The sequence below is a fragment of the Cucurbita moschata genome, unplaced genomic scaffold (genome assembly GCF_002738365.1).
Source record: "Cucurbita moschata cultivar Rifu unplaced genomic scaffold, Cmos_1.0 Cmo_Scf00051, whole genome shotgun sequence".
NCBI lineage: Eukaryota > Viridiplantae > Streptophyta > Magnoliopsida > Cucurbitales > Cucurbitaceae > Cucurbita > Cucurbita moschata.
The window spans coordinates 76,354-93,455 of record NW_019268567.1 but is presented as its reverse complement, the minus strand read 5'-3'; the positions used below and the strand labels follow the sequence as shown (position 1 = coordinate 93,455).

The 17,102-nt window shown below is 30.7% G+C and overlaps 1 pseudogene; it reads left to right on the top strand.

Annotated features, from left to right (window-relative positions):
* The first annotated feature begins 4,544 nt into the window (after positions 1-4,544).
* On the top strand, positions 4,545-7,013 carry LOC111435899 (annotated as a pseudogene).
* Positions 7,014-17,102: the final 10,089 nt, after the last annotated feature.

Genomic DNA, 17,102 nt, shown 5'->3' with positions numbered 1-17,102 from the left:
CTCTTATGTCTCTACATATAGTTCAAGTAATCATACTATAGCTAGAGTGTTCTTAGTTTATTGGATTTAGATTAATGATCGTAAAGTTCACTTTATTCAATAACAATTTTTACTGAATAAACATCAATAATAACTTTATTGAAAATAGAATATATCTTTGTTTACAAACTATGAGTTTTAGGACATAAAACCCAACAAGCTTGACCAGAGAGGGTCTAGTGGGTATGCGAGCCCACTTGGGAATTCACACTCGCACGTGTGGGTCGTGTGTAGGGCAGTACTACACATCCTTAGTTGTCCGAGGCGGGAGGTCACCCCTAGATGAGCTAGAGATAGGTTCCTAAAACATGATTGCATGTGATTGCATTAACATGACCCCAATAGTCTTCGAAATACTTAGGTCATGTGCCATATTATTTTTCAGGTTAAGGCAAGGCGCCCATGTACGTTTGACGGCGGCATCATAATCAGAGACTGTGGCACGTGCATAGGGTAGTTTCATATTTAAATTCCTAAACTTAGATTAGAATAGGACGTTCCCACTTCATTATTTAAATTATTTCATTTATAATTGTTTTTGTTTTAATTTTAAATTCTAGCATTATGTTTCGAAACATATAAATTCGATAGTGTTTTCTAGCAATTTGAAATGTTCGGAAGGCTTTTAAATTTTCTGCTATTTATGATGAGCATTTAAGAATTATATTTCGCATTTAAAGAGATGAGCACAAAACATCGGTAGAACCTCTGATTAGGTAGAAATATAGGGCTGTTACATTACATTTTTGTGATTTCAGTTCCTCACCAATTAATATTAATTTACATTTGTTTGGCCTTCCACAAATTTTCAAGCTTATAAGTGTGAGAGAGCATCAATATATTAATATAATTAAATTTCTTTAACTTATCACGTTATACTTTAAAATAATTTACTCGTTTAGCATATCACTACACTTTACCATTATAATTGAAAATTTTCTAATTAAAATTTTGTCAGACTCTTAATAATTCTTTAAAAAAAAAAACATGTTTTTTTTTACGGCCGCACAAATGATTGGGTAAAATAAATGATGTATGTTTTAGTTTTTTTTTTTTTTTTTTTTTTAATTTATATAGTTATAATGATTTTAGTTCATCTAATAATTTTTTTAATTTCCATTTATACAGAATTCTAATTAAACTCCAATAAAATATCATAATCTAATTGTATAGTATTATTATTATTTCAATTAAGTTTGTCTCACGTTCATTTTTGTGGTTTAGATTTTGTCAGGTATTTAAATTTATTTTCTTAGATTTTATTTGTTTTTACTACTATTTTTTTATTAATATCCTCAAATTTTTTAATAATAATAATAAAAAAAAAACCCCAAGAATAATCTTACAAAACCGTTAGTAATTAGTTTTTAAATATTTCTTAATTTTTTAATATTTCAATAATATCCTTTCAGTTTAAACTAAAAAAAAAAAAATTATCCTTATCATTATGTTTAATCATTTTAAGTGTAACAACCATCTTACGTTACTTACGTCCTGCCCTATAAACAAAATAGAAAGCTCTAGAGTTATGGACGATAATAAAAATGTACTTTCATCCACTCATAAGTGTGTTGCTGATATTCCGTTAAAAATTTTGCTTTTGCCCACGTGCAGGTATCCATTCACTGAATTGACTCTTTGATTATATGAAATTATGTGGTGAATTGACCCTTTGATTATATGAAATTATGTCTCATATTTTTTCACGTGATCGAGTGCGATTCTTAAAATTATAATTTTAAAAATATATATCTAATGTAACGACCCGAAATTTTCTACTTAATTTAAGGTCGCTACTCTATACATACCATAAACATTGAATGCGGAAGACTTCATTTAAATTTCATAAAACATAACCTTTATCTTAAAACACAGCCATGTACTTACGTATTTCGAAAACATCTTTAAAACGACACAACAAAAGACTCGAAATAAAATAAATAAACGTTTAAGTTTAAAACATCATATTCTATCCTAAGTCTAAGAAAATAAATGCCACTATCCTATGCATGTGCCATGATCTCGAGTTGCGATGCCGTCGTCAGCCGTACAGGAATGCCTTGTCTTAACCTGAAAAATGTAGTAGCACATGGCTTGAGTATTTAAAGAAATACTCATTAAGTGACCTCACTATTGGGGTTAAATGCAACAATCACATGCAATAATATGATGGGACCTATCTTTCGTTTCGTTTCATTTTGTTTCGTTTCGTTTCTTTTTCGTTTCGTTTCGTTTTCCCTACGGTGTAATCCTAATAGATAATCGTGGACGTGTACCATATACTCTACACGTAGCCCATACGTGCGAGTATGGGCTCACCAGCTAGTTCGCACACCGCTGGGCCACTATCCCTAGCCGGTGGGCATGCTCTGGGGGCCCACCGGGACCCGTTAAAACTAAAACCGTCACGGCAGCGCTATGCAGGGCATAACGATCGTTGTCCTGCCATTTGGATGTACGCGTTCGTACCCTCGTGATGGGATAGGGGTATCCCCCCAAATGCGTGATCACACAATATGCATAAGGTCCCACTAGTCCTACAGTCATCATTTAATGAATATAACCTCGTGTCACGTTTTCATGCTTACGTGTCATTCTCATTCTCATTTCGTTACATATCATACATATTCCTAGCGGGGTTATGTATCATGCAATTTACCGTATTTCATGTCATACAATTCATTCAGTTGCATTTCAATACTCATACAACAAGCCAAAATCGTACAAGGGCCACACATCGTCACATGCATTCATATCACATCAACTAAGCAGCATAAATAACATAACATAACATATAGGAAGCATATCGATCCACAGACAATTCACACATATCAATATATATGACACGTGCCGAACCACAGGGCACGTGTCAACATCAAATATAACCATGCCGATAGTAAGGTCACTTACTTGGATAGCTTAAGTCGTTGTCACAAATATATCTTTAATGAAAGTTCGATTCCGTCATTTGACATCCGAGTCAACCTATATGAGCTCATGACATCAGTTTCAAGTTTTATCTCTATAAAATTATTACTCTCATTTACATTGGCCATCTTAAAATTCTGATATTTTCTGTTGGACAAAATTTAAAGAAGCTCACTGCCCCTCTGATGAAAATTCTGAATATTTTCTGTTACACAAAATTGAAAGGAGCTGACTGACGTCTGATATTTCCTATTATTGTTAAATACTGTTTAACAAATCTTTCCTTACTCTCCCTTCCTCTCTCCCTAATCTTTTTCATTGGTAAATAGGTTTTAAAATTGAGAGGAGCTCACTGCCGTACATATTTCCTTTTATTATTAAATACTATTTAACAAATCTTTCCTCAATCTCCCTCCCTCTCTCAATATTTTTCATTCTGTAAATAGGTTTTTCAATTGTGTAAACTGATATTACTGACCAATTTTAAGTATTAGTTTATAGATTTGCCACCTAGAATTTTATTGAATCTAACTTATAACCTTATTTTGTATGATTAAAATGCTAACAAAAATCTAATAATTGTATATGGATCTGATTATTACATACTGTCAAAGATAGGAAAGAAGATTTGATCCTAAATTAATTTCTTATCACCAAAACTATAAAATATAAAGGAAAAGGAAATCTGAGATAGGATTTTACCGTAATGACTAACAAAAATCTCTAAATCTGCAATAGCCAATGTACTTGTTCTTAGATCTATTGTTGTTTTCTGTTTTTTCTTTTTCTTGTGCAGGTTTTCTGTTTCTCTTTTTTTCCCAGTTGGCATAGGAGGGGTAGAGGAGAGATAATTGTGGGAAGGATGAAATGTTAGTGGAGAGAGGTGGGGGAATTTTTTTTTTTTAATTTTTTTAATTTTAATTTTAATTAATTAATTAATTATTATTATTTTAACTTTTTATTTGTTTACTTATTTTTGGGCTATTACATCTAATATATATATATTTTTTTTTTCATTTTCTATATTTAATAAGCATAATGTATAAATGATAATCTAATAAATAAAAAAAAAACACCAACCACAAAACAAAAAGAAAAAAAAAATCATAATAATAGTTCTTCTATATAAAATTATTAGTTAGAAACTTAAATTTATTCTTAATGCAAAAGTTGCTGGGTATTATTTGATTTTTTTTAATTACAAAATATCACAGTTTTTTTATGCACAAAATAGAAAATTTTATGTGGTAAGAGTGGTTCAATTGAGAAGTTGTAAAACTTATTTAAATATGTACTTAATATTGTTCATCCATCCATTCAAACTCACTTATGTTACTCTAATTTCTCTCCTCTTCAGAAAATCTCTCGCCAAATTTCTCTCGTTTCTGTTCCATCTCTTAAAATCTCGAACTTCAAAAATAGGGTATAAGTCTACTTATTTCTTTATTATATTAAACCTTTAGTCTTTTTCTTGTTGTGAACTTCCTTTATTTATTTTTTTTCCTTTTTAATTTCAGGGAATAGAGTTTGAAAATAGAGGAACAAGTTAAACAATTGCAGAAGTGAAAAAGATGCTAATGATTTCTAATAGAAATCCTATTAAGATACTAAGTCTGGTTGATTCAACTGTTAAACGTATTTTATCATTTTGAAAATGAGATTGATCAAGCCTTAGAAAAAATATATGCAAACTATAGAGACTTCACAAGTATTGATGGTAATGGTAATGATGATCTTCACGCAGTCTCACTTCTATTTCGGTTGCTTCCACAACAAGATTATAAAATTCCATGTGGTGATTTTATTCATATACAACTCTTAAATTGTTGTTTTATAATCATTTGCAACGCATGAGATAAAAAAAAAATTATGTATCAAGACTTTGAAAGCTGTTGCAAGTAAACAAGGTTGTTTATGAAGCAAATAATAAAGAACTAATTTGCAAGTAAACAAAGTTGTTTATGAAGCAAATAATAAAAAACTAATGGTTGTTTCTGTGTACATGAATTTGGAGCAGACATATTTATAAAATTTGTAGAAAATAATTGAAAATTCAAAGAATCGCCAGCGGAGGATGCAAGAGAAATTTTAAGTGTATATGAAGCGGCACATATGAGGGTGTATGGAGAAGATATCCTTGACGAAGCTCTTTTAGTGTCAAACATCTAAAAGATATTATAGCCAACTCACGCCCCGTTTTTGCAACTGAAGTTATAAGTGCCTTGAAATATCCTTTAAGAAAAGTCATTCCTAGATTAAAGGCAAGAGGGTACATATCCATGTATCAAGAGATCTTTCACATTCTCAAACTATGCTTACATTCTCAAAACTAGATTTCAACATATTATAGAAACTTCATTCGAAAAAGTTGATTGAAGTCATCAGGTTTATATTATCTAAATGTTTATACAGTTTTATATCGTTTTTTTTTCTCTCTATAAGTTTTCTTTAGCATTTTTAACTTCACATTCATTACACTCATTACACTGTTCAAATAATTAAATTTACTAGATTAAGTTTTTGGCTTCATTAGTGATTTTTATGATTTAAAATATGACTGGAACCATATTAATGTCATTTTCTCTTCCATTAATATTCATTTTCCACTTATTTGATCTATTATGTTAAGCTTTTGAATTCATTTGTATATCAACTCTTTTACGTGTACATAAATTAGAATTGCTTACCTACTATATAGGTGATGGTAGGATTTGAAGATTTTTTTAAAAAATTAAACGGTTTTTTCTCCACTAATTATATTTGCATCTTATATACATATTGTATAGGTGATGGAAGGATTTAAACGTCCAAACCAATTTTCCTTTTGCAAGAGACAGAATTGTTGAGTGTTACTTATGAACATTGGGGGTATACTTTGAACCTTAGTTCAGTGTTGAAAGAAAAATGTTAACTAAAGTAATTGCCATTTCTTCAATTTTACTTATGCTTATGGAACATTCGAAGAACTCCAAGTCCTCACTCCAACTATTCAAAGGTCACTAAAATTCATTCAAATTATGAAGATTTTAGCTTAAAAGTTCGGCTTACATAATACTAATTCTTTTGTTCATCGTACTACACACTCTTTAAAAACACCATATAAATTTTTTATATGGGAATAATCCATATTTAAAATAAAGTTGTAGATTTTATTAACGATGATGTCATTAAATTTTTCAAGTGGGATAGAAGCATGGTCAATGTACTCCATGAGTACATGAAACCTTTTTATATAGGAAAGTTAGATCTTTATAGGGAAATTAGTAAAGAGATAGATAAGGATGAAAGTTCACTCCACATTCATATGAGGGAAGAAGAGGTAAACTTTCTTCTCCTCCCTCCTATATCTTCTTCTCCTCCTCATTCTTGTATATAAGATTTTTTTTTTTTTAATTTTCGTTGATCATAACAGATAAAGAAACTAGCGGAATCCTACATCTACGAAGCTAAATGATTAAGCAAAAATTACACACCAAATTTTAAGGAGAACATAAAATTGACATTATATACCATGGGTTATACCCTGTTTATAAGCATTTCACTACTTGGCATGGACAACATGGTAACCAATGAGGTACTTCAATGGGTTTCTAGAAGACCTAAAATTATTAAAGCCTCAACAATCGTTTGTAAACTCATGGACGATGTCGTTTCCCACAAGGTTTACTATCATTCAAAAGCAATACTAACAAAATTTAACTTTTTAAAACTTTTTAAAAGTAAACTATATTTACTTATATGTTTTTCTTTTTTAGGTTGAGCAAGAAAGGGAACATGTTGCTTCTGGGTCGAATATTACATGGCAATATAGTTGATCAGAGCAAGAAGGTTGTGTTAAACTTCATAAGCAAGTGGTTGATGCATGGAAGGACGTAAATGAAACATGTCTTCATCTAATTGCTGTTCCAATGCCCATTTTAATGCGGGCAATAATATTTTCAAGAGTTATTAACATACTTTATTCGGACGAGGATGGATATACACATTCAAATAGCAGAGCAAAATTTATTATCGAATCTTTTCTGGTAAATCTCATGCCTTGTTGAACATTTTAGTATCAATAAGCTTTATAGAGCCTAAATTTTATGACCTATTTGAATAGAAATGTAAGAGTTCTTTTTAAGTAGGGAAGAAAGGTCAACAAAATTTTACAACTCCAAAAAAGTAACACTATTGATATAATATATTAGATAAAAACATTGGCCTCATGACAAAGCTAGTATACCTTTACCATTACCTACAACGAATTAAAAGAAAAAGGTAGAATATAAAAAATACTTTATTAAGTATTCTCGCTATCAAGTTTGAAATATACAAACACGCACATAGCATCATGGAACCAAAGCTTATTGTCATTTAGAACTTATTTCCTTTGCCATACTTATAATGTGAACAATTACACATCTTATTATAATCTCTCCTAATGTCATGACTCTTAAATGGATCATGAGCTTCTTGCAACTTTCCCATAGCTAATAGTCGAATTAATAAAAAAAAAATTTAAAAATCTTCGACTAGCTTCTTTGATTCAATTTGGCTTTAGTTCGCTCAATTAGCTCTACCTTACTTTTTTGGACGGTTATGAAAGCATTTTTCGACCCAATTGAGGTTAGAAAAGTTTGGTATAACAACTATTTTAGACCATTTATAATGTTTAGGATCAATTTTCGGATAATTAAGTGATGTTGGTTCAAAGATAGACTTTAAGCTTGATTTTATGAATAAATAAAATATGGCCGGTGAAATTGGATTATGTGAAACTGAATCTAGAAACAATAAGTTAAAGCAAACGTAAGAAAACCACGTTGAGCCCAAAACTGTATGTGAACTTACTATTATGATGTCTTGGGTTAAGTTCAGTGAATTTATTGATGCATGAATAACACGTTTTTGTGGTCTATTCTAAGTGTTATTTTTAATGATGTGATAACTTAATGAATTGCTATGATGCATGTACTTCCTTATGTTGATTCATGTTTTTCTATATTAATATGATCACGTTATTTCGTATGACATCATGATGTACTACAAATGTAGACATAAATGAAATATCACGAGTATATATGTATATCTCATAGATAATTTATGTCATTATAAGTAAGGAAATACTAATCTGATTGAACCATTATTTTTAATGAGGGACCTCATGCTTGTTATATGTCATACAAGCCTGAATTGTGACACTGAATTATTTTTTTTTTATTTTTTTTTTTTGAGAGCGTTTAGGTATGAACTTAACATGTAATAGAAGAAAACTATGCTTAGAAAAATTCGAGCTAGAAAAATATAAAATCAAATAGTGAAAAATTAGAAAAATTGGTCAAGTAAATTACGAAGGGGTAAATTGCTCATTTTGACCCACCTTTTCTAATTAGGGATATGCATGTTCTAATTAGGGATATGCAAGAACAATAATCAAAGTTTAACGAAGAGAAAAAAAAAAAAGAGAGAAAGAAGAGAGAGAAAAGAAAGAATGTGATTTAGGGTTATGGAAGAGATTCGAGAGAGTGGAAATTCGCCCTAAGCAGGCATTTGGAGCAAGAATTTCACGGATTGCGAATTGTTTAGTAGGTTGAATAATTCATTCCAGACTTTTGAATTACCCAACTTCATCAAGAAACTAATATTTCCCTTCTTAGTTTCAATTTTCTCTCAGATCTGGTGCTTCCTTTGGAATTAGGTTCTGTTTTTTTTTTTTTTTTTTATAAATGATATTCTTGGAAGATTTTCCCTCAGGTTTATGAAGGAAGTCAAATTTAATTGAGATCAAAAGATGTCATGACCTAGTTTTCGAGGATTCGAATCATACTCGTGACTAATAAACAAAGGACCAAAATAAATAAAACGGGTTTTTGACCCAGCTGTAATTATGAGCAACTTGTGAAGGATCTAATTGCTTGTATTGGTTATATCAATGGACATAACTTGTCATGCAGTGCGTAAGAGTGCCACTCTAAGTCTCTAATGAAGTGATCTATAGTTAATAAATGTAAATTAATTAATTAATTAACTTTGTATTATTCAATTAATTAATTAATTAAAGTTTAATTTAAATTGATATTTAATATATTAGATATATTAAATATAAAGGAGAAAATAAATTTGATTTGAAATATCAAATTAATATTTAATAGATTAGATATATTAAATAAATAGAGAAAATATATTTAATTTGAAAAGTTGAAATAAATATTTAATATATTAAATATGTTAAATATAAATAGAGAAAAATATATTGAAGGTTCAAATAAATATTTAATATATTAGATATATTAAAAAATATATATATTTACTATATTTGATACTATTAAATATTAATGATACATTAAATAAAAATATATTTAAAATTTGAATGAAATTCAGATGAGTTAAATATGTATTAAGATATCTTATTTATTATAAATATGATTTGTATAAAATATTATATTTTAATATATTGAATAGGTAAATATATTATTTGACAAAGATTCTCTAAGAATTCTTATAAATACGACCTTCCAGTTGAGGTAAAGACAAACAAAATCTCTCCCACTTTTTCTTGAGTATGAAATTAACTTAAGAAGATTCTCGAAACTCTTATTCTCCAATCCCTTTTGGATTTTCTTTCAAAAGGCTCTCACAAGTCTTGACCTTATGTTCGAGTCATACAAGGAAAATCTCATGGAATGTTGAAGAGCTTTTGCATGGTTGGAATACTTCAACGAGTCTCGCAATCTAGAGTTTCTACAAAGCTAGAATTCTTACTCTCGAATTTATTGCTTTTGTTTTAATTTAAAATAAAAATCAAAATGGTTTCCAATGCTTCCACTACATGGATGAAGAGTTCATTCCCTTCCCAACCCACCCTTTGGCAGAGAATTATTGACTCCCAACAAGAGGACCCTAACTTACATAAAATCCTGAGCCAACTAGCAGAGGGTCCAGTAGACGAATTCTCGAAATGCTCAGATGAAGGATTATTATGTCAAGGACACTTATGTATTCCGACAATAGAGGAGTTGAGGAAAAAGATATTGATAGAAGCTCACAACTCACTATTTTCCATGCACCCAAGAGTTACTAAGATGTACCAAGACCTAAAACAACACTTCTGGTGGCGAAACATGACGAAAGATGTGGGCAAGTTTGTGAGTAAATGCTTAGTATGCCAACAAGTGAAAGCTCCCAGAAAACAGATAACGAGGATGTTACAACCCTTGTATACCGGAGTGGAAGTGAGAGAATATAACAATGGACTTTATAGTATGACTACCCAGAACACTCAAGGGCTACATAGTGATTTGGGTAATTGTCGATAGATTGACCAAGTCAGTGCACTTCCTACCTTGGAAAGCAACATGTACAGTTCACAACTGGGCCCAAATTTATGTAAAAGAGATAGTAAGACTACATGGAGTCTCAGTGTCGATAGTTTCGAATCGAGACCCACACTTTACGTCGGCATTTTGGCACAGATTTCAAAAAGTATTGGGCACTCGCCTCGACTTTATCACTGCTTACCCTCAAACAGAGGGTCAAACGGAGTGCGTAAACCAAATCTTAGAGGACATGCTATGATAAAATTGTGAGTGAGAGATACATTGAATGAAAAGAAAATCAGTCTCAACAGTAAACGACATTATAAAGTGAGAGTGGTTTTCTTCATGGTCCGATCTTATGTAATACTCATTACATAGGACGCCCCCACTCACATGTCTCCACATGTACAATTTAGTGATCACATTGTTTATATCATATACAAAAGTCCATAGTGTCCCCAAAATAAGATACTCAACCTTATCCTTATACTATAGATCATTTTGACTATATACTTGAACTTGATCCACTCTTATATCTCTACATATAGTTCAAGTAATCATACTATAGCCCGAGTGTTCTTAGTTTATTGAATTTAGATTAATGATCGTAAAGTTCACTTTATTCAATAACAATCTTTACTGAATAAACTACAATAATAACTTTATTTAAAAATAGAATATGTTTTTGTTTACAAACTATGAGTTTTAGGGACATAAAACCCAACACATACATCATCTTAACTCATACAATTTTTAGCCTATCCTATAGTAAGGCCACTTACTTGGTTGACCTTAGCCGAAGTATTTCCTAATTTAATTAACGTAAGCTCCCGTTCCTCGAGAGCTACACCAAAGGTTGCTAGAGGCGCTTCATATCGAATTGTTCGTCACCTTTCGTTAGTATTTCACATCTTAATTAATAATCCAACTAACAATGTAAAATACAGCTCTAAAACCGTCTCAGTAAAAATCGAATTCCACGTTTTCATTATTTTTAAATTTTTTTTGGGTAGTAAACTTAAATTGAAAATATGTCAATTTGCTTCAATTATTCAATCTAACTATGGTTTGTTATAATATTATATTCTATTGGTACAAATAATAATAATTTCTCACATCTTCCATTTTCCTTGTATATGTTGTACTACTTTGTTTCTCTTCTCTCTGTATTCTCTTCTTTCATATAAATGACTAAGCAATTATAAAACAATTTTCGATCAATTCTGTTTTCTTCTTCTTCTAGTATGACTATCAATTAACATAAGCCATTTTCAATCTATTATGTTTTCTCTCTCCCCTAAAAACTACTATCATTAATAGAAGCCATTTTCAATCTATTCTGTTTTCTTTCTCTTTCCCAAATGACTATCCAATTAGTCATTTTCAATCTATTTTAATTTTCTTGAGTAAAAATGCCTATGCATCAATCAATTATGATTTTCTTCACTGTCCTAAGAATGATGATCCAATTTAGATGTAGTTGAGAAAGCCATTTTCAGTCAATTTTGTTTTTCTATCATATATCCAAAAATCTAAATAATTGAAAAATAACTGTAAGATAACTTTTATATCTCTCGCAAAAGATAAAAGAAAAGGAGATCTCAATTACTGATGGCTTTTCTATCTCTTTCCATTCCTATTAAATCTGGTTGAAGTGAAGGCCATCTCCAATTTTTCTCTCCCAAAATATGTGATCTTTCCTTTGTTTCTTTCTAGTATTTTTCCTTCTCAAAATTTGTCATTTTTTGTTTTTGTTTTGTTTTTTTTTAGATCATTTTGCAGGAGGTGTTGGGAGATATTCGGGGAAGGTGGAGAGAGTCGATAATTTACTTTATTTTATTTTATTTTAATTATTAATTACTTATCATTATTATCTCTTTTTTCTTTTTTTCTTTTTCTCTTTTTTTTTTTTTTTCCGAGTGGTTACATATATCATAGACATTTTATGCGAAAATACTTCACTCAACATTTTATAATAAAAATATAACCTTGGTCTTACACGTTTTCTAGAAAAACTTTAAGTAAAATCATAAAAATTAAAAATAACATAAAGTAAAAATAGAAATGTCCTATACTAACCTATATGCTACAAAATGGAAATGCAAACTGATCTATACTAACCTATTGATAAGGCAACTCTAGTCCTCAGCCCAACGATCCATGTTTTTGTTGAAGCAAGAACTCTTGAATCAAAGAAATTAACACCTCTTTATACAAAACTAGGATCAACCAAGAAATAATGCTAGAATTAGATTACGTCTTAAAATCAAGGATCTAGAAGCAAGATTGAGAAACTTGTTCCAAATAGATTCACTCACAATCAAACTTGATCAAGGCTGGATTGAATCATGCAATCTATCACAAGAATGACTTGAAACTTAGAAACAACAAGATAATGCTCAAATTCTAAGGGTGAAAGTCTCAGCTTGAGAGCTCAATTTCATTCGTCAAACAAGGTTCCTTTTACGTAGTAATTTGTGGGTAGTTATAGTCTCTCCACAAACCAATTTGTTCAAATGCCCACTTAGTGAATATGATTTACTCTCACTTGCTCTTTAAATTTCATTAAAAAAAATAATAATAAAAATAAAAAATAAAAAAAAAAGAGTTATGGCCACTTTGATGAGTAATTTTCCACTTTTTGTCCACTACAAAAAAAATTATGAAATTAAAATAAAAAAAATTTCTAACCAAAATTTAGAGCTACTTCATCCGCTACTTCAACCGTGCAAATATTCACTTTCAAAGTTTCAAATGGTCATTTCTCAATTGAATCAGCTTGTAACACAGGTAATAATGATTGAACCAAGTCTATCTAATTTTGTAGATGAATAATAAATGCTTGTTGAATTTTCTTGGTCTTGGATCATGTAATGGATCAATGGAACATTTGAAATACCGTGATCCTTGTCATCTTTCCCCTCTTCAAAAGGATTCATCCTCAAATCAGGAAAATAATTACCTACATAAAAAGAACTCATTGATAGTAAAATGTACTTTAAATTCTCCCGAAAGATCAATTTTACCAGCATTGTTATTAATTCTTTCAAGAACTTGATTGTCCTCCTTTGAGATGAGAATAATTTTCTTCCGTCCTTTGTTAATTCTTGAAGTAAATTTGAAATTTTGTTTCTCAATTCTCTCCTTCACCTATTTGTGCAACGTTTCGATCAAATCTGCCTTATTTGTGGCTGCTTCACTCACAAAAGTATTAGAAGGAATAGGAAGCAAATCAAGAGGCGTAAGTAGATTGAATCCATAAAAAACTTCGAAAGGAGAACAATGAGTGGTACTATTAATTGCTCTATTATATGCGAATTCTACAAATGACAAACATTCGTCCCAAGATTTAATATTTATAGAAATAATAGCCCCAAGCAACGCTACTAATGTTCTATTCACCACCTCAGTTTGTCCATCAGTTTGAGGATGACATGTAGTTGAAAAAAACAGTTTGGTATCTAGCCTTAGAACAAGATTGGGAAATTCAGTGACTAAACTTGATGGGAATTTAGTATATGTAAAGAGAGGAATTTAGTATATGTAAAGAGAGAATTTTGAGAGATTTTCTTAAAGTTTTTCAATAATAATTTCCATGTACCTTGATTACTCCATTCATAGAGTCATATTTGCATGCAAATTTGAGATCACCAAATTTTGATACTCAAAATTTCACTCAAATTTGTGGGAATATATGGCAAGCATGCAAGTTTGAGTTAATCAAATTTTGACAATAAAAATTTCACTCAAATTTGTGGGGTTTATTTGGCAAACATGCAAGTTTAGTTAAACCAAATTTTCACACTCGAAATTCAACTCAATTTGTAGGATTAAGTGGCAAATATGCAAGTTTAGTTAAACTATATATTGACACTCAATATTCTCAATTCAATTATTTGAATTAATATCGGAGACGTGATTTAGTTGATTTTAATTCAACAATTAATTTAAATAATTAAATTCAAATCAAAATAAATTAAATGATTAATTAAACAATTTAATTAATATTTAACATTAAATCAAATGTCAATCCCAATCAATTCTCGCACATATTCATTATGAATCACTATTCATAATTAAAATATTTAAATCTTATCTAAATATCTCCAATTCTCTCTTTTTGTTTAATTCATAATTAAAACAAAATGCAGTTAAATATATCGTATATATTTAACATATATTTCCTAATTTGAATTCGAACACTTCGAACTCACATGTCACACTGTTCTAAGGTTTAGTCCGATATGAGCTAGCAGGGGGACCTAATGGACCTACAGATCATGGGCTCCAATGATCCGAGATTAACCAGCTAAACTCATTCACCTTATTAACCAACATTCATTAACTTCTAGGACACTCCACTATAGCCTAGTAGTTGCACTCCCCTCACTATAGATATATTTCTGTCCATTTGATATAACCATAATTAGTAAGTCGATCCTTCACAGGTTGTACGTAACTAGAACTAGGTTAATTTACCGTTTTACCCCTGAAGTTACTTCTTGTTCCTCATGTCTTACTGATCCTTTAATGAACAAGTGGTTTGTGGTCAAACTAGTAAACTGAATCCCTCTTAGGCCAATGAGAGGGTGGGGCCCCTTGTTCAAGACTTGGAGTCAGTACTTTAGGGAACAACCTCTCTTCTAAAATGAGAGTGATTTTCTTCATGGTCCGATCTTATGCAATACTCATTGCATAGGATGCCCCCACTCACATGTCTCCGCATGTACAATTTAGTGATCACATTGTTTATATCATATACAAAAGTGGGCGGCATCCATAGTGTCCCTAGGATAAGGTACTCAATCTTATCCTTGTACTATAGATTATGTTGACTATATACTTGAACTTGTTCCACTCTTATGTCTCTACATATAGGTCAAGTAATCATACTATATGTTTTTGTTTACAAACCATGAGCTTTAGGACATAAAACCCAACATGAAAATAATTCTGGGGATTCAATATAATCTTACTACTTCCCTAAAGAATAAGTCAACAACATACTTTGCATCATCAGTTTTGTTGCATGCAGAGATATTTTACTAAATTTGTCTACCACAACAAAAATAATATCTTTACCCTTTTTAGTGTGCCGCAAACTAAGAACAAAATCCATAAATATATTAGTCCAAGGTTCGTTAGGTACATTCAAAGGAGTATACAATTCATTTGGTTGTGATCTAGATTTAGCTTCTTTGCATTTAAAACATTGGCTACAAAACTTATGAACATCGTGCTTTATCTTCGGCCAAAAGAAGTGCTCATGTAACATATTATAAGTTTTATTAATCCCAAAGTGTCCTATTAAGGCACCATCAGGTGCTTCTTTTACAAGCAAATCTCTTATAGAACATTTAGGAATACAAACCTTATATTTTTAAAATAGAAATTCAAGAAATACATAATAATCATCCAGAACTTTTTTCGCAAGACAAGATCCATATAGTTCCAAAGTCTTCGTCATCTCTATATAATTCTTTAATATGCTCAAATCCAAGAATTTTTGCAGAGTAAAGAGATTATACCTTCTAGATAATGTATCAACTATCATATTATTCATACCTTGCTTATATTTGATGACATACAAAAATGTTTCAATAAACTCCAACCCACTTTTGCATGCCTACAGTTCAGTTTGCTTTGACCCTTAAGATACTTCAAGCTTTCATGATCAAAGTGCATCACAAATTCTCTAGGCCATAAATAGTGTTGCCACACAATGTGCGAACTAAAACAAACAATTCTTTATCGTAGGCAAGATAGTTCAATGCTACCCCATTTAGTTTTTCATTAAAATACATTAAGGGTTTTCCATTTCGCATCAAAACAGCACCTATGCCCAAACAACTTGCATCACACTCAATTTTAAAAAAATTATCAAAGTTAGGTAAGACAAGTAAGGGTGCATTGGTTAATTTCTTCTTAAGCTCATTGAATGCATTATCTTGCCTGTCCCCCTATTTAAAAACTTCTTTTTTACTAAGTCATTCAATGGTGCAGCTATGGTGCTAAAATCTTTTATAAATCTCCTATAGAAGTTAGCAAACCCATGAAAACTCCGAACTTCACTTGCATTTTGTAACTTTCTTTTCTTCTACTTCTACTCTATTTTTACCAACTATGAAGCCAAGAAAGTTAATTGTTTCCATGCAAAAACTACACTTATTAAAATTAGCATAAAGTTACTCTTTTCTAACTGTAATAAAAAATGACTTAACATTCTCTGTATGCTCATGCAAAGTCTTCGAATAAATTAAATATCATCAAAATATACAACAACGTGTTTTCCCAAATATTCTCTCAAAATATGATTCATTAAGCCCATAAATGTAGTAGGAGCATTAGTTAACCCAAAAGGCATAACAAGCCATTCATACAATCCAAACTTAGTTTTGAAAGCTATTTTCCATTCATCTCCTACCTGAATTCTAATGGGATGATATTCAGATTTCAAACCAATATTTGTAAATAGACACGAACCATGCAATTCATCAAACATATCATCTAACCTAGGAACAGGATGTCAATACTACTTTACAGTGATTTTGTTGATGGCTCTACAATCCACGCACATTTGCCACTTTCCATCTTTCTTTGGCACCAATAATATTGGTATAGAACATGAACTCAAACTTTCTCGTATATAGCCCTTCTCCATGAGCTCTTCCCCTTGCCTCTAAATTTCTTTAGTCTCAGTTGGATTGACTCTATAACCTGGCCTATTAGGAATGACAGCCCCCGGAATGAAGTCTACTTCATGTTTAATACCTCTAATGGAAGATAGTCCTCAAATTCCTAAAAATGAGATTGACAAATACTAAGGCAAAGACAAGA